Here is a 17,690-nt window from a genome sequence, read left to right as displayed (position 1 = left end):
GCTATAAACTGGTGGAGTCAGGACTCAAAACCACGTGGTTGAGATCCAAAGCCTGCATAGTTGACTATGATACTATATCGTCATTTCGTGGGTGCTCAATAAATATTTATAGAACATTTTAATGTGCCTGGTTATTTTCATTTCATTGCTTTCAGAGTCTTCTTATCATGATAAAGTCCTATCCTGAATGGGCCTGTTATCTGGTGGTAATAAATGTAAACAAACTGACTGGGTAGTAAAAGAATGAGAAACAGACAATTCTCAGACCAAGACATTTCTCTAAGAGAAAACCTTTTTCCCCAAAGTTAAATGTGTTAAGGAATGTTGAATGTACAGTAAACACCTAAAAATATGCTCAATGTTACAAATATTTGGGGGAGATGCCTGTTAACACAACACTGAGGCACCATTTTATATCTATTGGATTGACACAATTGTAAAGAACTGATAATGCCAGTGTTTGCAAAGATGTGGGAAAATAGACACAATCATACACTGTCGATGAGCGTTTTAATCGGCATAATCACTTTGGAGAACAGTTTGACACTATCTAATATAGGCTTGCTATGAGTCGGAATTGACTCAAGGGCAACGAGTTTGGTTTTTTTTGGTTTGAGTAAAGTTGAAAGACGCCCTGGTTGCACAATGGTTAAGCACTCAGCTGCTAACTGAAAGATTGGTTGGTGGTTTGAACCCACCCGGTGGTTCTTGGGGAGAAAGTCCTGGCCATCTGCTCTGTAAATTGTTGTTGCTGTTGTTGGGTTCTGTCGAATCAGTTCCGACTCATAGAGACTCCATGTACAACACGATAGAACACTGCCCAGTCCAGTGCCATCCGCACAATTGTAGCTATGTCTGAGTCCATGATTGTAGTCAGTGTGTCACTCCATCTCGTTGAGGGTCTTCCTCTTTCTCACTGACCCTCTACCAAGCATGACATCCCTCTGCAGAGACTAGACCCTTCTGATGATATGTTCAAAGTACATGAGACAAAGTCTCCCTATCCTCGCTTCTAAGGAGCATTCTAGCTGTACTTCTTCCAAGACAGATTTGTTCATTCTTCTGGCAGTCTGTGGTATATTCAATATTCTTTGCCAACACAATAATTCAAATGCATCAATTCTTTTTCGATCTTCAAACCCCTGTCACAAGGGGTCACTATGAGTCAAAAATCAACTCGTCATCACCTAACAACAAGTAAAGTTGGAAATGCACATACCTACAACTTTGCAGTTAAACTGAAATACCTAGAGAAATTCTTGTACTCGTTAAAAAAAAAAAATCCTGTTGCTGTAGAGTCGATTCCAACTCATAGAGACCGTATAGGACAGAGTAGAACTGCTCCATAGGGTTTCTAAGGAAAAACCCTGACATTTTGTTAGCAGCCCAACTCTTAACCACTGGGTCACTGGGGCATTAAAAGGATACTGCAACAGTTTTCGTGAAAGCAAAAATTTGAAAATATTTATCAGAAAGGGAATGGATAGATATGTTGTGGTGGTATATTTATATGATGGAATGTTTACACAGACTGAATGGATTTAATATAGATGTATCAATGTGAATAGATTTTTAAGACATACTGTTGAAAGAATAAAGCAAGTTTCATAATGCGAAATACAGATGATACCATTTATGTAAAACTTTAAAATCATCAACGTACATATACTGCTAATGGATACAGGCCTGTGGTGAAAGTCTAAAACCATAGACTGCAGCATACATAGCAGATCTATAATAGTGTTTATCTTGTTGGGGAGAAGGAGAGAGGTTGTATGGAACAAGACAAGAGAAAGAAAGAGAGGGGACTTAACTTTTCTTCTAAAATTTTCTCAAAACAAACCGACAAAAACAAAATGGATCCGAGGCAAATGTAAAAATAACTCAACATGTTCTGTTCTGGAATGATGGGATTTGCCTTTGTTCTTTATTGTATTTTATCTGTGCTTTTCAAAATACAATACAGTAATAGTAAAAGAGAGAACACATGTGCTTTTACTAATGAAATCTTAATCTAATTAAAGCTTTTTAAGTAGAAACAAATTATGAAACTTATTTCTGTATGGGTTTTAAAGTGTAAATATATTTTACACCAAAAAAAACTGGGAAATTTCATCTTTCTTTAAAAAAGAAATTTTTTTTCTTTCATTGGGGGTGAAGTGGGGACCCTGGTGGTGCAACTGTTAAAAGCTTGGCTGTTAACCAAGAGGTCGGCAGTTCAAATCCACCAGCTGCTCCTTGAAAACCATATGGGGGCAGTTCTACTCTGCCCTGCAGGATCGCTATGAGTTGAAATTGACTTGATGACAACGGGTTTGGTTTTGGTTTGCTGGTATAGGGAGAAAGGTGTTAGCCAGTGGTTCCTAAACCTGGTTGTTGAGAATCACCTGGGAAGCCCTTTAACATGCAAAAGTCTGAGCCACACCCCAGGTTTATGACTCATATTCTCTGGGGGTGAAGTCTGAAGATTTGTTCCCTTTATTTTTGCAATGTTCGAAAGCTCCCAGGAGAGTGTGGTAATTAGCCTGGCTTGGAACCCTATCTCCAGATGTCCTCTCAAGTTCCCTTCCTGCTGATTATGTTTTAAGGGTTAATTAGTGGCATATACGAGAGGAGCCTAGTCAAGGCTTTTCTTTCTCAGAGAGGGACTAAAAGTGTTGTTGTTGGTATTAGGTATGTCCAGTCAATTCCTGACTCAGAGAGCCCATGTGACAGAGCAGAACTGTCCCACAGGGTTTTCTAGGCTGTGATCTTTAAGGGTCTTTCTCCCACAGAGCTGCTGGGTGGGTTTGAACAGCCAATTTTTCATTAGCAGCTGAACCAGGGCTCCTTTTTCTAGTTTATAAAATTGGCCTTTCTTCTAACAGTGACCCCATGAGGCACATTCCTCCTTACCTTATAAATCAGTCCAGGCTTAAGATGACCCACGGTGCTTAGTTTAAAAAATAGGCACTTCCAATGTCCTGTTCTATATAAAGTTCTGAATGTTTTTCTCATTTTGTTGGTTCTTAGTTTGTTTGTTGCCTCCTTAATCTTCGAGATTGTTATTGGCAGTTGAATATCAGTAAAAGCATTATAATTTTGGTTGCTAGGTGTATAAATATTATTGCTGTTCTGTTTGTGTGAAGCTCATTGTCAGTACAAAAAGTAATAGCCCAGATTTTTGATTCCAAATTTCTGTGTTCTTTGTACTTCATTTGCAGGTGAATTATAACCTCCACTGGTACCTCAAAATAAGGTACCTCAAAATAAGGAGATAATGATTTTTGCCAGTGAGGCTTTTCATTTTGAAGGAGACCTCCCCATCAATCCTTCTGTGGGTTATTAGAGTTATGTGTTGTACAGGGCTTGAGACCATAAATATGTGGGTCATAAAGGGAGGGCCTCAGGAGAAAGCCCTCTCCTCTATAACTGCCATATAACGCATTTCTGATGGCTGGAAAGGTGAAAAACAGCAGAGAATACCAGGGAAGAATTTTCCTGGAGGAAGCATTTTGTGATTCTTGGTTTTTAGAGACTGTAGCTTAACAAGTAGCCTAAATGTATGTTTCTAAGTACTTTTTCAGTATGAAAAAGTGTAACTAGCAAGATGTTATGCATAGCATTTTCTTTAGTTGTAGTTTCTTCAATCTAATCACAGGGCTTCCTTATTTCTGCCCTGACCATGTGTCTTTAGCTCATGCTGACCCACTCACCCACCACTTTGCCAACATCCAATACATGGGCACTTAGAAGCCACATGTTTATAAACAAAGTTTCGTATGGTTTTCCTTCATTCTCATTCTTGTCCCATCCCCTACTCTTGACTCTACTCAGTTTCTAACCTATGACCTTCCAGTTTATAACCTAACACTTGCCCCTGAGATTTTACTCCAAATTCAGTTTTTCTAGTTTGAACCCAAAGCCTGCTGTTAGCCTCTTTCCTATCTGTTCTCTTTCTTGCCTCTACTTACCATTTCTGAATTGTCTACCTGAGCTGGGCTGTCTGACTTCTGAAAGAAGGAAGAAACCCTCCATAGTAAGGGATGAAGCTCTTGGACCCAATTTTGGTCTGATGGTCTCAATGAGCGAGTGGTCGTCAGTCTTCCAGTCATATCTGAGTCTGTATGGCTAGATTTCTTCTGTAAATATTTAGGATATATTTGTAGGGACTGACATGCCTTTTTATGATGTTGCCACTCTCAGGATATTTTGGAAACACCCCATCCGGATGGCGTTCTGAACATAATGTCTTATACTGTAAGAAATCAGTTGGTATTTGATGAGCAACTGAATGAGCCATTCAGAAATGCACAGGAAAATCAATCTAGTTGCTTTATAAAAATAATTCTGATTATATTCAAAGCAGCATTTCCCAGTATTTCATCACCTAAAATGTGTCATTATATGACTAAAAAATATTTAGAAAAATAAGTACCTTCCAGGCTGAGGAGTTACCACATTGAAGACTGGGAAGGAATTTCCCAAAGATTCAAACAAGTTACAAGTAATGGTGAAATTTCTGGGATAAATACATGGTCTCTTACAATGAATTATTTGAACGGAATTGTTCATTTGGTTGATATGTTTGATGGTGTTTTTAAAAATCAGCCACAATATTTTATAGCCACCTTTCTTACATTGGACTGCCTGGAAATAATCTAGCTTGGGGATTTTGTTTCCTATAGCATCATTTGACTGATTGAAAGCCATCTAAGCTAGAGAACAATTGCCCGCCACCAAAAGAAATCTCTAATCCTTGTGAAGCTATAATGAATAACATACCCAAGGAAACAAAGTAGATAAAACATTTTACTTTGCTTCTCATTTCTTGCTTTATGGCTTTTAGGTTCTTCAAATATTTTATTCACTATTCCACAAACATCATCTGTACACTTTCTGTATTTCAGGCACTGCGCCAGGAACCAAGTATATAATGATAAAGAAAATGGTCCTTGTTTACAAGGAACAAACAGTTGCTTTGGGAAGATAAATACATAAACAAATACATAAACAGCAATGGATACTATTTTAGAAGTTTGTCAAGAATTCTCTAGTGTTATAGAAATGATATATTGACTAGGAGGTTTGGGTGGGGTGATTATGTCACAGAAAAATGGTATTGATATAGGCCAACTGGCAAACTTTTTCTGTGAAGGACCAGATATAAATATTTTAGGCTTTTTGGCCACCCAGTCTCTGTCATAACTACTTGAGGTGCAATTGATTACTTTTGTGCGGCCTTTCTAGCCATGGTCTTGTAACTCCCACCCAGGTGATTTGGCAGGACTGTGTGATAGGACAATTGTGGCCCACCAAGAGGATTGGTCAGTTTTGCCTTAAAGGAGAGCCAATTCCAGAGCAGAGAGGAGGATCCTATCATCGCCAAGGAAGAACAACTAGGAGAGTGTGTTCTTTGGACCCAGGATCCCTGGCTGAGAAACTCCTGAGTGGGAAACTGAGAGAGAGCAAGCTGTGACCCTAAAGATGGTGAGAAGGAGTGGCAGGAGAGACCTGGCAGCAGAGACCTGGCAGCAGCAGATGCTGTGGTGGGCTTCCTGGCCCATGGAGAGAGAAAGCTGAGTGTTCTGAAGAGGTCTAGGGCCAGGGAAAGGTTTGCTTGGGAGCATGGTTGGGAAGAGGCTGTCCTGACGGAAGAACTGTATCCTGAGTGTTCCTGAGCCTAAATTGTAACTGTTACTTCCCTAATACACTCCATAATCATGAGTATGACCTGTGAGTTCTGTGTGGCCATTGCAATGAATTATCAAGCCCAGCAGAGAAGTAGAGAGTGCTGTGTGAGGGACAGTTGGTGTCAGAATTAGTAAAGATGGCGGACAGAGGAGGCTTGTCTGGCCTTCGTCTCATGGGGGTCAGTCTTAACACTGTTGATCTTGGTTATCCTTCCCCCTTGTGGGGTTGGAGGAGGTCAGACACTGGCCCCAGGCCATTTTTACACTATTCAACCTGCAGTTTAGTATGAAAGCACTATAGACAGCAGGGAAATGAATGAACATGGATGTGTTCCAATAGAACTTTGTTTACAAAAACGGGCAGCAGGCCAAATTTGGTACATAGGCCATAGTTTGCCAGCCCCTGATCTAAGTCTTGAAGGATGAGTAAGATAAAGGTATTTTCAGGCACAGATAACAGCATGATAAAGGCTCAGTAGCAAGAGAATATTTGTATCCCTGGGTAAAAGCAACAAACATAGCCATAGTAAAGAAAGCTGGGAACAAGTTGAGCAAGGAAGACTAAGACTATATTGGGAAAGTTTTCATATACCAATTTAAGGGGTTGTATTTTGCCCTACAGGGAGTCACCAAACTATCTTCTGTCCTGTGAAGCTTGTATAAATCAACATATTCAACAAAAGTCAGTGAGGGAAGTACAACCAAAAACCTCACGGGATTTGGTTTCTTGGTTTGGAGGTTTAGGGTCATGGTTACATGAGTCATCTCAGTTAATTGGTCTAATAACATGTTTGGTGATTTTGTTCTATCTCCTAGTTCACTGTGTAGTGCCTGAGGCCTTAAAAGTTTGCAAGTGGCCAACAATTGGTCTCACTTCGCCCGAAGTAGCAAAGGAAGAAGAAGCATCAGGAATGGAAGGAAGATATGGAATGTGTGGCTAATTGGCCCATGAACAACTGCCTCCTTTGCCATGAGACCGGAAACACTGGATGGTGCTACCATCACTGAACATTTTGATCAAAGAGTGCATAGAAGAATCCTGATCAAAAGAGGGAAAATGCAGGACAGAATTTAAAATTCTCATAGACTCTAGACTTTCTGGAGCCATGAGGGTTGGATGTACCCCTGAAACTATCCCCCTGAGATAATCTTTAAACCTTAAACCAAAAATATCCTCTGAGCTCTTCCTTAAATTAAAAAAAAAAAAAAGTAGTTTAGCTTAACTACTAAAAAATGCCTGCCTCGAGAATAAAGGTCTTTTAAGAACTATCTGTGTGGAGTCAAATTGACAACAGCAACTTGAAAGACTAGACAGAAACCTTAGGGGGCAATGAATTTATGTTAACAGGGGAGGAACAACTCATAAAAGGAGGGTGAGAATGATTGCACAACTCAAAGAATGTAATCAATGTCGTTACATGGTCCATGGAGAAACTGTTTAATTGGTGTATGTTTTGCTGTGTATATCCTCAAAAACAACAACAACAACAACAAAATACAATTTTTAAAAAGCCAGCGAAGGAAAGTCTATTAGAAGAAAAAACACAGGGTGAATAAAGATTGTGATTTTAACATTTTTAATGCTTAGCGGTGGCTTGGTTGTTGAAGACAATCATTGAAGACGTACATAGTCTAACCTTTTTTCTTCAGTTGTGTGCTTTCCTAGACAGCCAGCACAAGAGCCTGACAAAGGCAGCATACACATAAATCAGTGATACATCCCCCTAGCCTACTCTGTCTTCAAAGAACAACTTGTTTTTGCTGTTTGTCTAGAAATAATGGGACTGCTTGAGAAAAATCACTCCTCTAATAACTTTTCCATAGAAATTAGAAAAAAAAAGCACTACTGGAGAGAGTAGCATTTAGGTGAAATACTAAAATGAGTCAACTACAGAGATGAAAATTGCCCTGTAGGTAGGGAGATTTTATATGACAATTTGTCTTGAAGACAGTTTAAAAGAGAATTCTTCATGACGGGATATCTCTGAAATCAGCTATTAAAGCCTCTGGTACTAAGAGAACCTTGGAAGCCTTTTCTTCCCAGAAATTGACTGAACCAAATAGAAACTGTTTAGAAAGAGAATTTTAAGGCTGTTTGATTGTGTAAAATGTATATATTTAGAAAGATGATTAAATATTTCAAGAACTTTCACTTCCATGACATAAGAGTAATATCATGCAGACATCAGTAAGAGAAGAGATTACTGCTGTACAGAAGCAGTGTGTCTGTGGTGAAAGCCAGGACCTAACAGTCAGAAGGCTGGAAGTCTAGTACCATTGTATGGTGTGCAAAAGTTGGGCACTCTCTCTGAGGCCAGAACATCCTGATATTTTGATTGCAATGAAGTAGGGATTATGAGATACCAAGAAACCCATTGATGGAGGTAGAATCAGCAGGGTCTGCTGGAGGACCAGGAAGGAGTCTGTTCAGGGACCACTGGGTGACTGCTGAGGAAGCAGAGAGATGTGAGTGTCTTAGTTTTCTAGTGCTGCTATAACAGAAATACCACAAGTGGGTGGCTTTAACAAACAGAAATTTATTTTCTCACAATTTAGGAGGTTAGAAGTCCGAAATCAAGGCACCAGCTCTAGGGGAAGGCGTTTTCTCTTTACCAGATCTGGGGAAAGGTCCTTGTCTCTTCAGCTTGTTTCCTGGTTCCTTGTAGATCCCAGTGTTGCTTGGCATCTATCTTCTTCCAGGTCTGCTTCCTTGTTTGCTTGTTTAATCTCTTTTCTATGTAAAAAACATTGACTCAGACACATCCTACACTAATCCTGCCTCATTAACATAACAAAGACAATCCGTTCTCCAATGGGATTATAACCACAGGCATATAGATTAGTATTTACAACAGGTATTTGGGGGAACACAATTCAATCCCTAAGAGCAGTGCTGGACTCCCTGAATAATTTCATTAGGCCATACATTAAGAGGCCATAGTGTCTGATCCACTGCTGGTGGGAATATGAAATGATGTAGCCGCTGTGGAAAACAGTTTCACAATTCATCAAAAAGTTAAACATCAAATTAGCATATGACTCAGGAACTGCACGTTTAGGCATATACACCCAAACTTGAAAGCAGGTACCCAGACACTTAGACACCAATGTTCATCGCAACATTATTCACAACAGCCAAAAGGTGAAAACAAATGAGGGCTGTCAACGGATGCATGGGTAAGCAAAATGTGGCGCATACATCCAATTCAGCTATAAAGAGAAATGAAGTTCTGACACATGCTATCACATGGATGTACCTTGAAAACATTACCCTGAGTGAAACAATTCAGGCATAAAAACAATTCAGACAAATAGTGTATGATCCACCTTACGGGAAATATCTAGAATAGGCAAATGGATAGAGATAAAAGTTTATTAGTGGTTATCAGGGGCTGGGGAGAGGAAGAAGGGGAGTAACTCTTTAAGGGGTACTGAGTTTCTCTTTACAGTGATGAAAAACATTTGGAAATGGATAGTGGTGTTGGTTATACAACAGGGTAAATAGAATTCATGTCATTGAATTGTACACTTACAACTGGTTAAAATGGCTACTGTTTTGTTGTATATATTCTACCATAATAATTAAAAAAAAAAAAAAAAGACCATAGTGACATTTTATAACAACCACCTTTTCCTTTATTTGGAACACTGATCACAAGAATTCTCCCTAACCTGTTTTTAGCATATATAATATCAAAAGAACAAGCAGACATAAGTCCTCAAAGAAAGGAAGATTTTCGGCAAAGAACGTTTAAACTCAGTGTATTAAAGGAGAACTTTTAGTAAAGAACCTTCTGAGACTACATGAGACACTTTTATCACAAGCAAGTTCTTTCTTGGAAGGGGCACAAAGACATTAGCACATCATCCACAAAAGCAACAGTGACAGCATTGTTGTGGCCATGATCTTCTTACAAAGGGAAAAATCATATTACTGAGGTGCCAAGTGAGAGTTCTTTTTGGGGTATTTTCCTGAAGTCTTCCCATTGAAACAGGGAGACACTTGGACTTGAGTCAATATCCAGCCTTAAAAACGAAACACAAATGTCTTCAGATGGGAAATGGCCTTCAGATCTCGTGCCTTCTGGGGAGCCTATAATCAAGTAGCAAGGGATCTCAGTGACTTTGATGAGGAAGCTTCCAGAAGGGCTCAGGCAGATCAGGAGGAGGCTCTGCATCCTTCACCTTTGGTCTGTGATGGACTACCCCTTGAAATGATGCCAAGTGTGTTGGCCATCTGCTGTTTTTTGCCTTCCTCCTTGCGGATATCAGCCTAGATTTCCTTTTGGGAACTACTCCTTCATTGCACATAGTCTTGGTTGGACACAAATTAGTCAGAAGATCAAAGCTCTCTTTCAGAATTTTAACACACAGCGGAGTAACACAAGGAAATAATTGGAACTGATTATTCCATGTGAGGAACTGAGTGACAGACATGTTTTCCTACCCACTTAAAAAACAAAACAATAACAAAACCAACACAACCAAATAAACCAAAAAATCACCAATGCACCGTCAACCCAAATATTAGCTGAACCAGGGCAAATGTTGTTCTGTCCCATGGTGCTAGGGCTAACCACAGTCTTTCTTTTTGAAAATAACCAAGGCAATTAAAACAACTTCAATTTAAAAATGACACCAGTGCTAACTTCTTGCAGTGTTAAATATAAAAGTGAGAGAGATTGTCGTACCTCCTCGGAACATGATTATAAAAAAATTAGTCTTTTGAAGACACGCAAGATCTTTAGCATTGTTTTCTGGCTTTTGTCACAATGTGATAAACCATTTTTACAAGTTTCCTTCTCTTGCAATAGTTCTCCATCTGCAAGTGCACTGCAAACCGTGTGTAGCCCATAATGTATCCACCACATGGTGGCACTCTGGTTGTGCCTATAGTGAAATTCCTGGCGTTGGCTTTTTAGGAAATAGGAGGATCAAAATAGGAACTGCAACAAATTCACTCCTTAGCTTTCCAGGGTCCGAGGAAAAAATGCTCTCTTTACTGTTTCTCTACCTCCTCCCCGCATCATTCTTCTTTGGTTTCAGAGGCCTGCAGGTGCCTTTTACTTTGGTTTATGCAGTTGCAGCCTCCAGTACCCAAAGGGGAAGACCTGGCAGCACCTACCTGATCCTGAACAAATGGAGGCTGCTGTAAAGAATGTTACCCTGAATCCTTCCTTGTGACTGTCCTTCTCCGTGTCTACTCAGAATCCCCATCATCCTCTCCAGAAATGAATCACTAGGGATTATCCAACACACCCCAGCTTCCTGACCAACAGCTCCCCCACTCTAAGCAACCTGAAATAAAATGTACTAATGGGATAAAGAAAAACAAGGTCTAATGGGTGGAGCCCTGCTATGAATCTGTTTGAATTTAAACTTTAAAGCTGCACAAAGCAAATAGTCCTAGGGGTAGGGGATGGCATAGAATAGCCTCAATGTTTGCCTGCAGGGAGCCTGTGTTTTCTCCTGGGAGAAAGCTGTTTCAGTGTACAGGATGGTCCAGTTCTGCCTACTGGGGGAAAGGCTGGCCTGACGATTTCTGCTACAGAATTCACAGGAGGCAGAATAGCATTTCAGCTGAGCTATACGAAAAGGAAATTGTAAGTAGATGGTTCATGCATTTTTTAATCAAAGAAAAGGCTATTAAATTATCTATTATTTTCTTTAGTCGTGGAGGTATATTAGATTTTATTGCTGTGTAACAAAATTCCATAGACTTAGTGGCTTAATAACACACACATTTACTAGCTCACGGTTCTATAGGTCAGAAATCTGGACATGGCGTGGCTGGGTTCTCTGCTCTGGGTATCACAAGCTGAAATCAAGGTGCCAACCAGACTCTGAGTCTTCTCGAGGCTCTGGGGAAAAAAAAAAAAAAAAAAAAAAAGGCTTCCAAGCTCAGTGGTTGTTGACAGAACTCTTTTTTTTTCTTTTGTAGGTGTTGACAGAGGTCCGTATTTTTCTGCTGTCAGCTGGGGTCACTCTCAACTCCTAGAAACCACTCACAGTTCCTTGCCCCTCTAGGCAATTCACAATATAGTTTTTCCTTCTTACAGGAGAGCCAAACATGTCTTTCTGGCTTCTTCCTCTGTGACCAGATGGAGAAAAAACTCTCTTCCTTTAAAGGGTCCATATGATTAAGTCAGGCCCACCAGACACTCTCCCTTTCTTAAAGTCAACTGATAAAAGTCCTTAATTTCATTTGCAAAACATCTTCACAGCAGTACCTAGATTAGTGTTTGAATGAATAATTGGGAGAAGGTCTGTGTATACCATGGACTGCCTTTTGGCGCTCTGGTTTTACTTCACGTTTTGATCAACTCGTTTCCTAAAAAGACGCCATCAGTGATTTCACTACAGGCACAAGCAGAGTGCCAGGGACAGGTGTGCTATCTCAAAACAGCTACTTTTTCATAACCTCGCTCCCCTATCCCTGTTCTGATATCAGATATAGCAGTGTTGGAGTGACCCTCCCAATTTACTCTGCCTTAAAAAAATCATTACCGTCGAGTCCAATTCATAGTGACCTTACTGGACAGAGTAGAACTACCCCATAGGGTTTCCAAGGAGCAGCTGGTGGATTCGAACTGCCAACTGTTTGGTTAGCAGCTGAGCTCTTAACCACTGCACCACCAGGGCTCCTACTCTGCCTTAGGAAGAGTTATTGTTCTGGTCCTTATGTACCTTTATTGGTCCGAGTCAGGGGATAGGAAAGTTAGAGCTGAAAAAGGTAATAGAGATATAGAGCTCAACCTCATTGAGATCATGAGAGGCAGCAGGTTCAGAAAGGGCTCAGAGTCGCAGAGGGCGCTGGGTTTGGCTCTGGCCAATGCCTTCTGATTTCCAATCCAAGCCTGTTCCAACTTATTAGTGCTGCTCCTTGGTGGGATTTTCACTAGGTTAAGGGGAAATGAGAAGGACAATGTAGTAATTTTTTTTCTACATTTAGTAGCGCTAAATTTTTTTTTTTTTAATTTAAATGACTACCCTTTAATATGAGATTGTAGTGCCTACTTTTCTCTTCATTTTTTGGTGATGACAAGGAATGAGCTAGCCAAAGCACAAAGAAACAATTCGTGCAGTTATTCCATTTCTAAGTGAGGACTTGGTATAAATCCTTTAAAGGAAAGAGAAAAAGAAAATCACATTCGACGTGTAAATATTATGATCCAACTATTTCAAGTACTCATTCTGCTTTTTAGTTATTATTCACTATTGTTCTGAAGAAAATTTATTGCCTTTTAAAATTACAAATTATTTTATAATCCCTCTCCCTCTACACTAGTACCCTGAAGTGGTGAAGACACTTAGGCATGGTAGTCTTATTAGGTGTTATTATTATGGATTTGATGCTCTAGGGACAGTTGGGATCAACTCATACAGCCCCTGAACACTAATCTATCTCCCTTGATTTTGACAGGGTCAGCATACATTATGGAAATTATAATTATTTTTCCTTTTGGAGTGATAACTGTAATTCTAAGGATTATTAAAATTAACAATACGATAAAGAAAATGGGTACATATATGAAAGTTGTCATTTAGTGGAGGAAACCCTGATGGCATAGTGGTTAAGAGTTACAGCTACTAACCAAAAGATCGGCATTTTGAATCCACCAGCCACTCCTTGAAACCTTAAGGGGCGGTTCTACTCTATCTTAAAGGATTGCTATGAGTTGAAATCAACTTAATGGCAACTGGTATCATGTTTTAGAGGAGTTCTGGTGGAGCAGTGGTTAAAGCCCTCAGCTGCTAATCTAAAGGTCAGCAGTTTGAATCCACCAGATGCTCTTTGGGAGAAAGATGTGGCAGTTTGCTTCTGTAAAGATTTACAACCTTGGAAATCTTATGTGGCAGTTCTACTCTGTCCTTTAGAGTCACTATGAGTCAGAATTGACTCACCTGCAATGAGTTTTTTGTTTTTTTTTTTTTGGTGTTATCAGGTTCTAGACACTCCTCGAGAAACCCTAGTGGCATAGTGGTTAAGTGCTATGGCTGCTAACCAAAGGGTGGGCAGTTCGAATCCACCAGGCACTCCTTGGAAACTCTCTGGGGCAGCTGTACTTTGTCCTAAAGGGTCGCTATGAGTTGGAATCGACTCGGTGGCAATGGGTTTGGTTTGGGTTTGGTTTAGACATTCCTTCAGGCACTCTGATAAATTTTCTCCGATTCATTCATCAAGCTGCAAGGTAAATATTGTCTTTACACACATGGATAACAACTTTCAGAGACATTAAATAACGTGGCCACAGTCACACATCTGGTGAACATTGTTGTTGTTAGCTGCCATGGAGTCAGCCCCCAGCTCGTGGCAACCCCACACACAGCAGGATGAAAAGCTGTCTGGTCCTACTCCATCCCCATGATCAGTTGTTGATCTGACCATTATGATCCACAGGGTTTTCATTGACTGATTTCTGGAAGTAGATAGCCAGGACTTTCTTCCTAGTCCATCTTAGTCTGGAGCAGTAGTGTTTCAATGGTCAAAATCTCACCTTCGATGCCTGAGACCCGGGCTGGATTCTCAGCCAATGTACCTCACAGGCAGATACCACCTGTCTGTCCATGGGAGCTTGCATATTGCTATGATGCTGAACAGGTTTCAGCGGAACTTCCAGACTGGGAACTAAGAAACGGTAGTGCTATAATTTGAACTCAGATCTTTTGGACTCCATAGTTGAAGCTCATTCTGCTATCTCATACGTGGCCATCAACCAGCCACCTTTGCATATGTGCATATCTTTATATCATCACATAAGAATAATAATTACATTCAGACATAAGAGAGTGTACTGCAGCCCAGAAGCCCTAGATCTGGAATCTGGATCAGTGTTCTTGTCTTGACCCTGTCAGTAACTATGATGGACTGTAAAAACATCACGGCAGTGGTGTCTGACCTCCTCTAACTTCACAAGGCGGAATGAGAATCAAGATAACAGCCCAAGGCTGATTCCTATGAGGCAGAGTTCAGACATGCCTCTTCTCTCAACCATCTTTACCAATTCTAACATCAACTGTCCCTCCCATGGCATTCTCTACTTCTCTGCTGGGTTCGATAATTCATGGCCACACAGAACTCATAGACAATACTCACCATTATGGGGTTTATTAGGGAAGTAACAGGTTACGGTTCAGGTTGAGGAACACTTAGGGTGGAGTTCTTCCATCAGGATAACCTCTTCCCAGCCATGCTCACAGGCATGCCTCTCCTTGGACCTCATTGGAGTCTGCCCTGCTCAGGCAAGACAAAGCTCTTTTAGCTCTGCTGATAAGTGCCTGGAGGCACCCCAATTTGCTGATAAGCCTTGGCCTGAAGGTGTTCAGCTCCACCTCTGTGGATCAGCCAACGAGGCTCCACCAAGTGCCTGGAGGCACCCTCGTAGGCCAGCAAGCCTCCTGCCCAAAGGCACTCAACTTTCTCTCTCTGTAGGTGGGGAAGCCCACTGTACTGTCTTATGCCGTCTCTCCTGCCACTGTTTCTCTGGCACCACTTTTCACTGACTTCAGTGGTACAGCTCTCTCTCTCTGTCTCCTGGTTCCAGGAGCTTCTCAGAACAGGGATCCCAGGTCCAATGGACGTACTACGCTCTTGGCTCTCTTTCCTTGGCAGTGGTAGGATTTTCTCTCTGCTCTGGAACTGGCTCCCTTTTAAGCCTATTGGGATAGAAAAACTGACCAATTCCCTTAGTTGGACACAATTACCCTGTTTGCACAGTCCTACTGTCATGGATTGTGTTGTGTCCCCCCAAAATATCTTTCAACTTGGCTAAGCCACGATTCCCAATGTTGTGTGATCGTCCACCATTTTGTAATCTGATGTGATTTTCTTATGTGTTCTAAACCCTGGTGGTACAGTGGTTAGGAGCTCAGCTTCATTTGGCAGTTTCATTCCACCAGCTGCTCCCTAGAAACCCTATGGAGCGGGTCTACTCTGTCCTATAGGGTCGCTATGAGTCAGTATTGACTTGACAGCAACGGGTTTTTTTGGCTTTATGATGTTAATAAGGCAGGATTAGAAGCAGTTACGTTAATGAGTCAGAACTCAATCTAAAATATTAGGTTACTTTTTAAGTCAATCTCTGTTGATACATGAGCTAAGTGAGCAGAAAGATCTGGGGAACTCATACCTCCAAGAAACAAGAGCCGGGAGAACAGCATGCCCTTTGGACCCAGGGTTCCAGTACTGAGAAGTACCTCGATCAGGGAAGACTGATGACTAGGACCTTCCCTCAGAGCCAACAGAGACAGAAAGCCTTCCTCGGGAGCTCGGACTTCTTGCCTCCTAGACTGTGAGAGAATAAATTCCTATTTGTTAAAGCATCCATTTGTGGTATTTCTGTTATAGCAGCACTAGATAACTAAGACACCCACCTAATCACTGGGGTGGGAGTTACAAGACCATAGCGACAAGGAAGGCCACACAAAAGCGGTCAATTGCACTGCATGGACTTGAGTTAGTCACTTTAAGTTCTCTGAGCCTCACTTTCTGTCTTAGTCACCTAGTGCTGCTATAACAGAAATATTACAAGTGGATGGATTTAACAAAGAGAAATTTATTTTCTCACAGTCTAGTAGGCTAGAAGTCCAAATTCAGGGCATCATCTCCAGCAGAAGTCTTTCTCTTTCTGTTGGCTCTGGAGGAAGGTCCTTCTCATCAATCTTCCCTGGACTAGGAGCTTCTCCATGCAGGAACCACGGGTCCAAAGGATAAGCTCTGCCCCAGTGCTTCTTTGTTGGTGGTATGAGGTCCACACTCTCTGCTTGGTAACTTTTCCTTTTATCTCTTGTAAGATAGAAGGTGGTGCAGGCCACACCCGAGGGAAACTCCTTTTACAATGAATCGGGGATGTGACCTTAGGAAGGGTGCTACAATCCCATCCTAATCCTCTTTAACATAAAATTACAATCACAAAATGGAGGACAACCACACGATACTGGGAATCATGGCCTAACCAAGTTGACATGTATTTTTGGGAGACACAATTCAATCCATGACACTTTCCTTGTCTGTAAAATAAAGGGGTTGGATTGTGTGATTCCAAAGGCCATTCCAGGTAGAACATTCCGTGACTGCCACAGAGTAGAAGTAGCTCTTCTCTCCTCACCCAGTGTAATTTATCAGTCCTTGCTTCTGATCTGAAAGGCTGACCTTCCCTTTAAGTGCCTCTTACACTTGGGTTAACTTGTGTTATTTCATTCGTTCCCTCAACTATTCATTCACCCCTTTTGCTATTTATTTCTGTGGCTGTTACAATTGCCCTTGATAATATCAATATTACTGTGGCTACTACCAATACAAGAAGCTGGACTATATGAAGAAGAACATGACATCAGGAATGGAAAAAAACTCATTAACAACCTGCAATATGCTGATAACACAACCTTGCTTGCCAAAAAATGAAGACGACCTGAAACACTTACTGATTATGGTAAAAGTCTACAATCTTCAGTACAGATTACATCTGAACATTAAGAAAATGAAAATCCTCACAACTGAACCAATAAATGACACCATGACAAACGGAGAAAAAATTGAAGTCATCAAGAATTTCATTCTATTTGAATCAACTATCAACACCCATGGAATCAGTAGTCAAGAAATCAAACGACATATTGCATTAGGTAAATCTGCTGCAAAAGACCTCTTTAAAGTTCTAAAAAGCAAAGATGTAACTTTGATGACTAAGGTGCACCTAACCCAAGACATGGTCTTTTTAGTCACCGCATATGCATACGAAAGCTGGACAATGAAAAAGGAAGACAGAATAAGGCTTAATGCATTTGAGATGTGGTGTAGGTAGAGAATATTGGATGCACTATGGACTAGCAGACAAATGAACAAATCAGTCTTAGAAGACATACAACTGGAATGCTTGTTAGAAGTGAGAACACCAAGACTTTGTCTTGCTTACTTTGGACTTGTCACAGGGAAAGACAAGTCTTTAGAAAAAGATATCATGTTTGGTAAAGTAAAGACATGTTTGGTTAGCAAAAAGGAGGAAAACCCTTAATGAG

This window comes from Elephas maximus, chromosome 11 (genome assembly GCF_024166365.1).
Source record: "Elephas maximus indicus isolate mEleMax1 chromosome 11, mEleMax1 primary haplotype, whole genome shotgun sequence".
NCBI classification, from domain to species: Eukaryota; Metazoa; Chordata; class Mammalia; order Proboscidea; family Elephantidae; genus Elephas; species Elephas maximus.
This window is presented reverse-complemented; position numbering follows the sequence as displayed.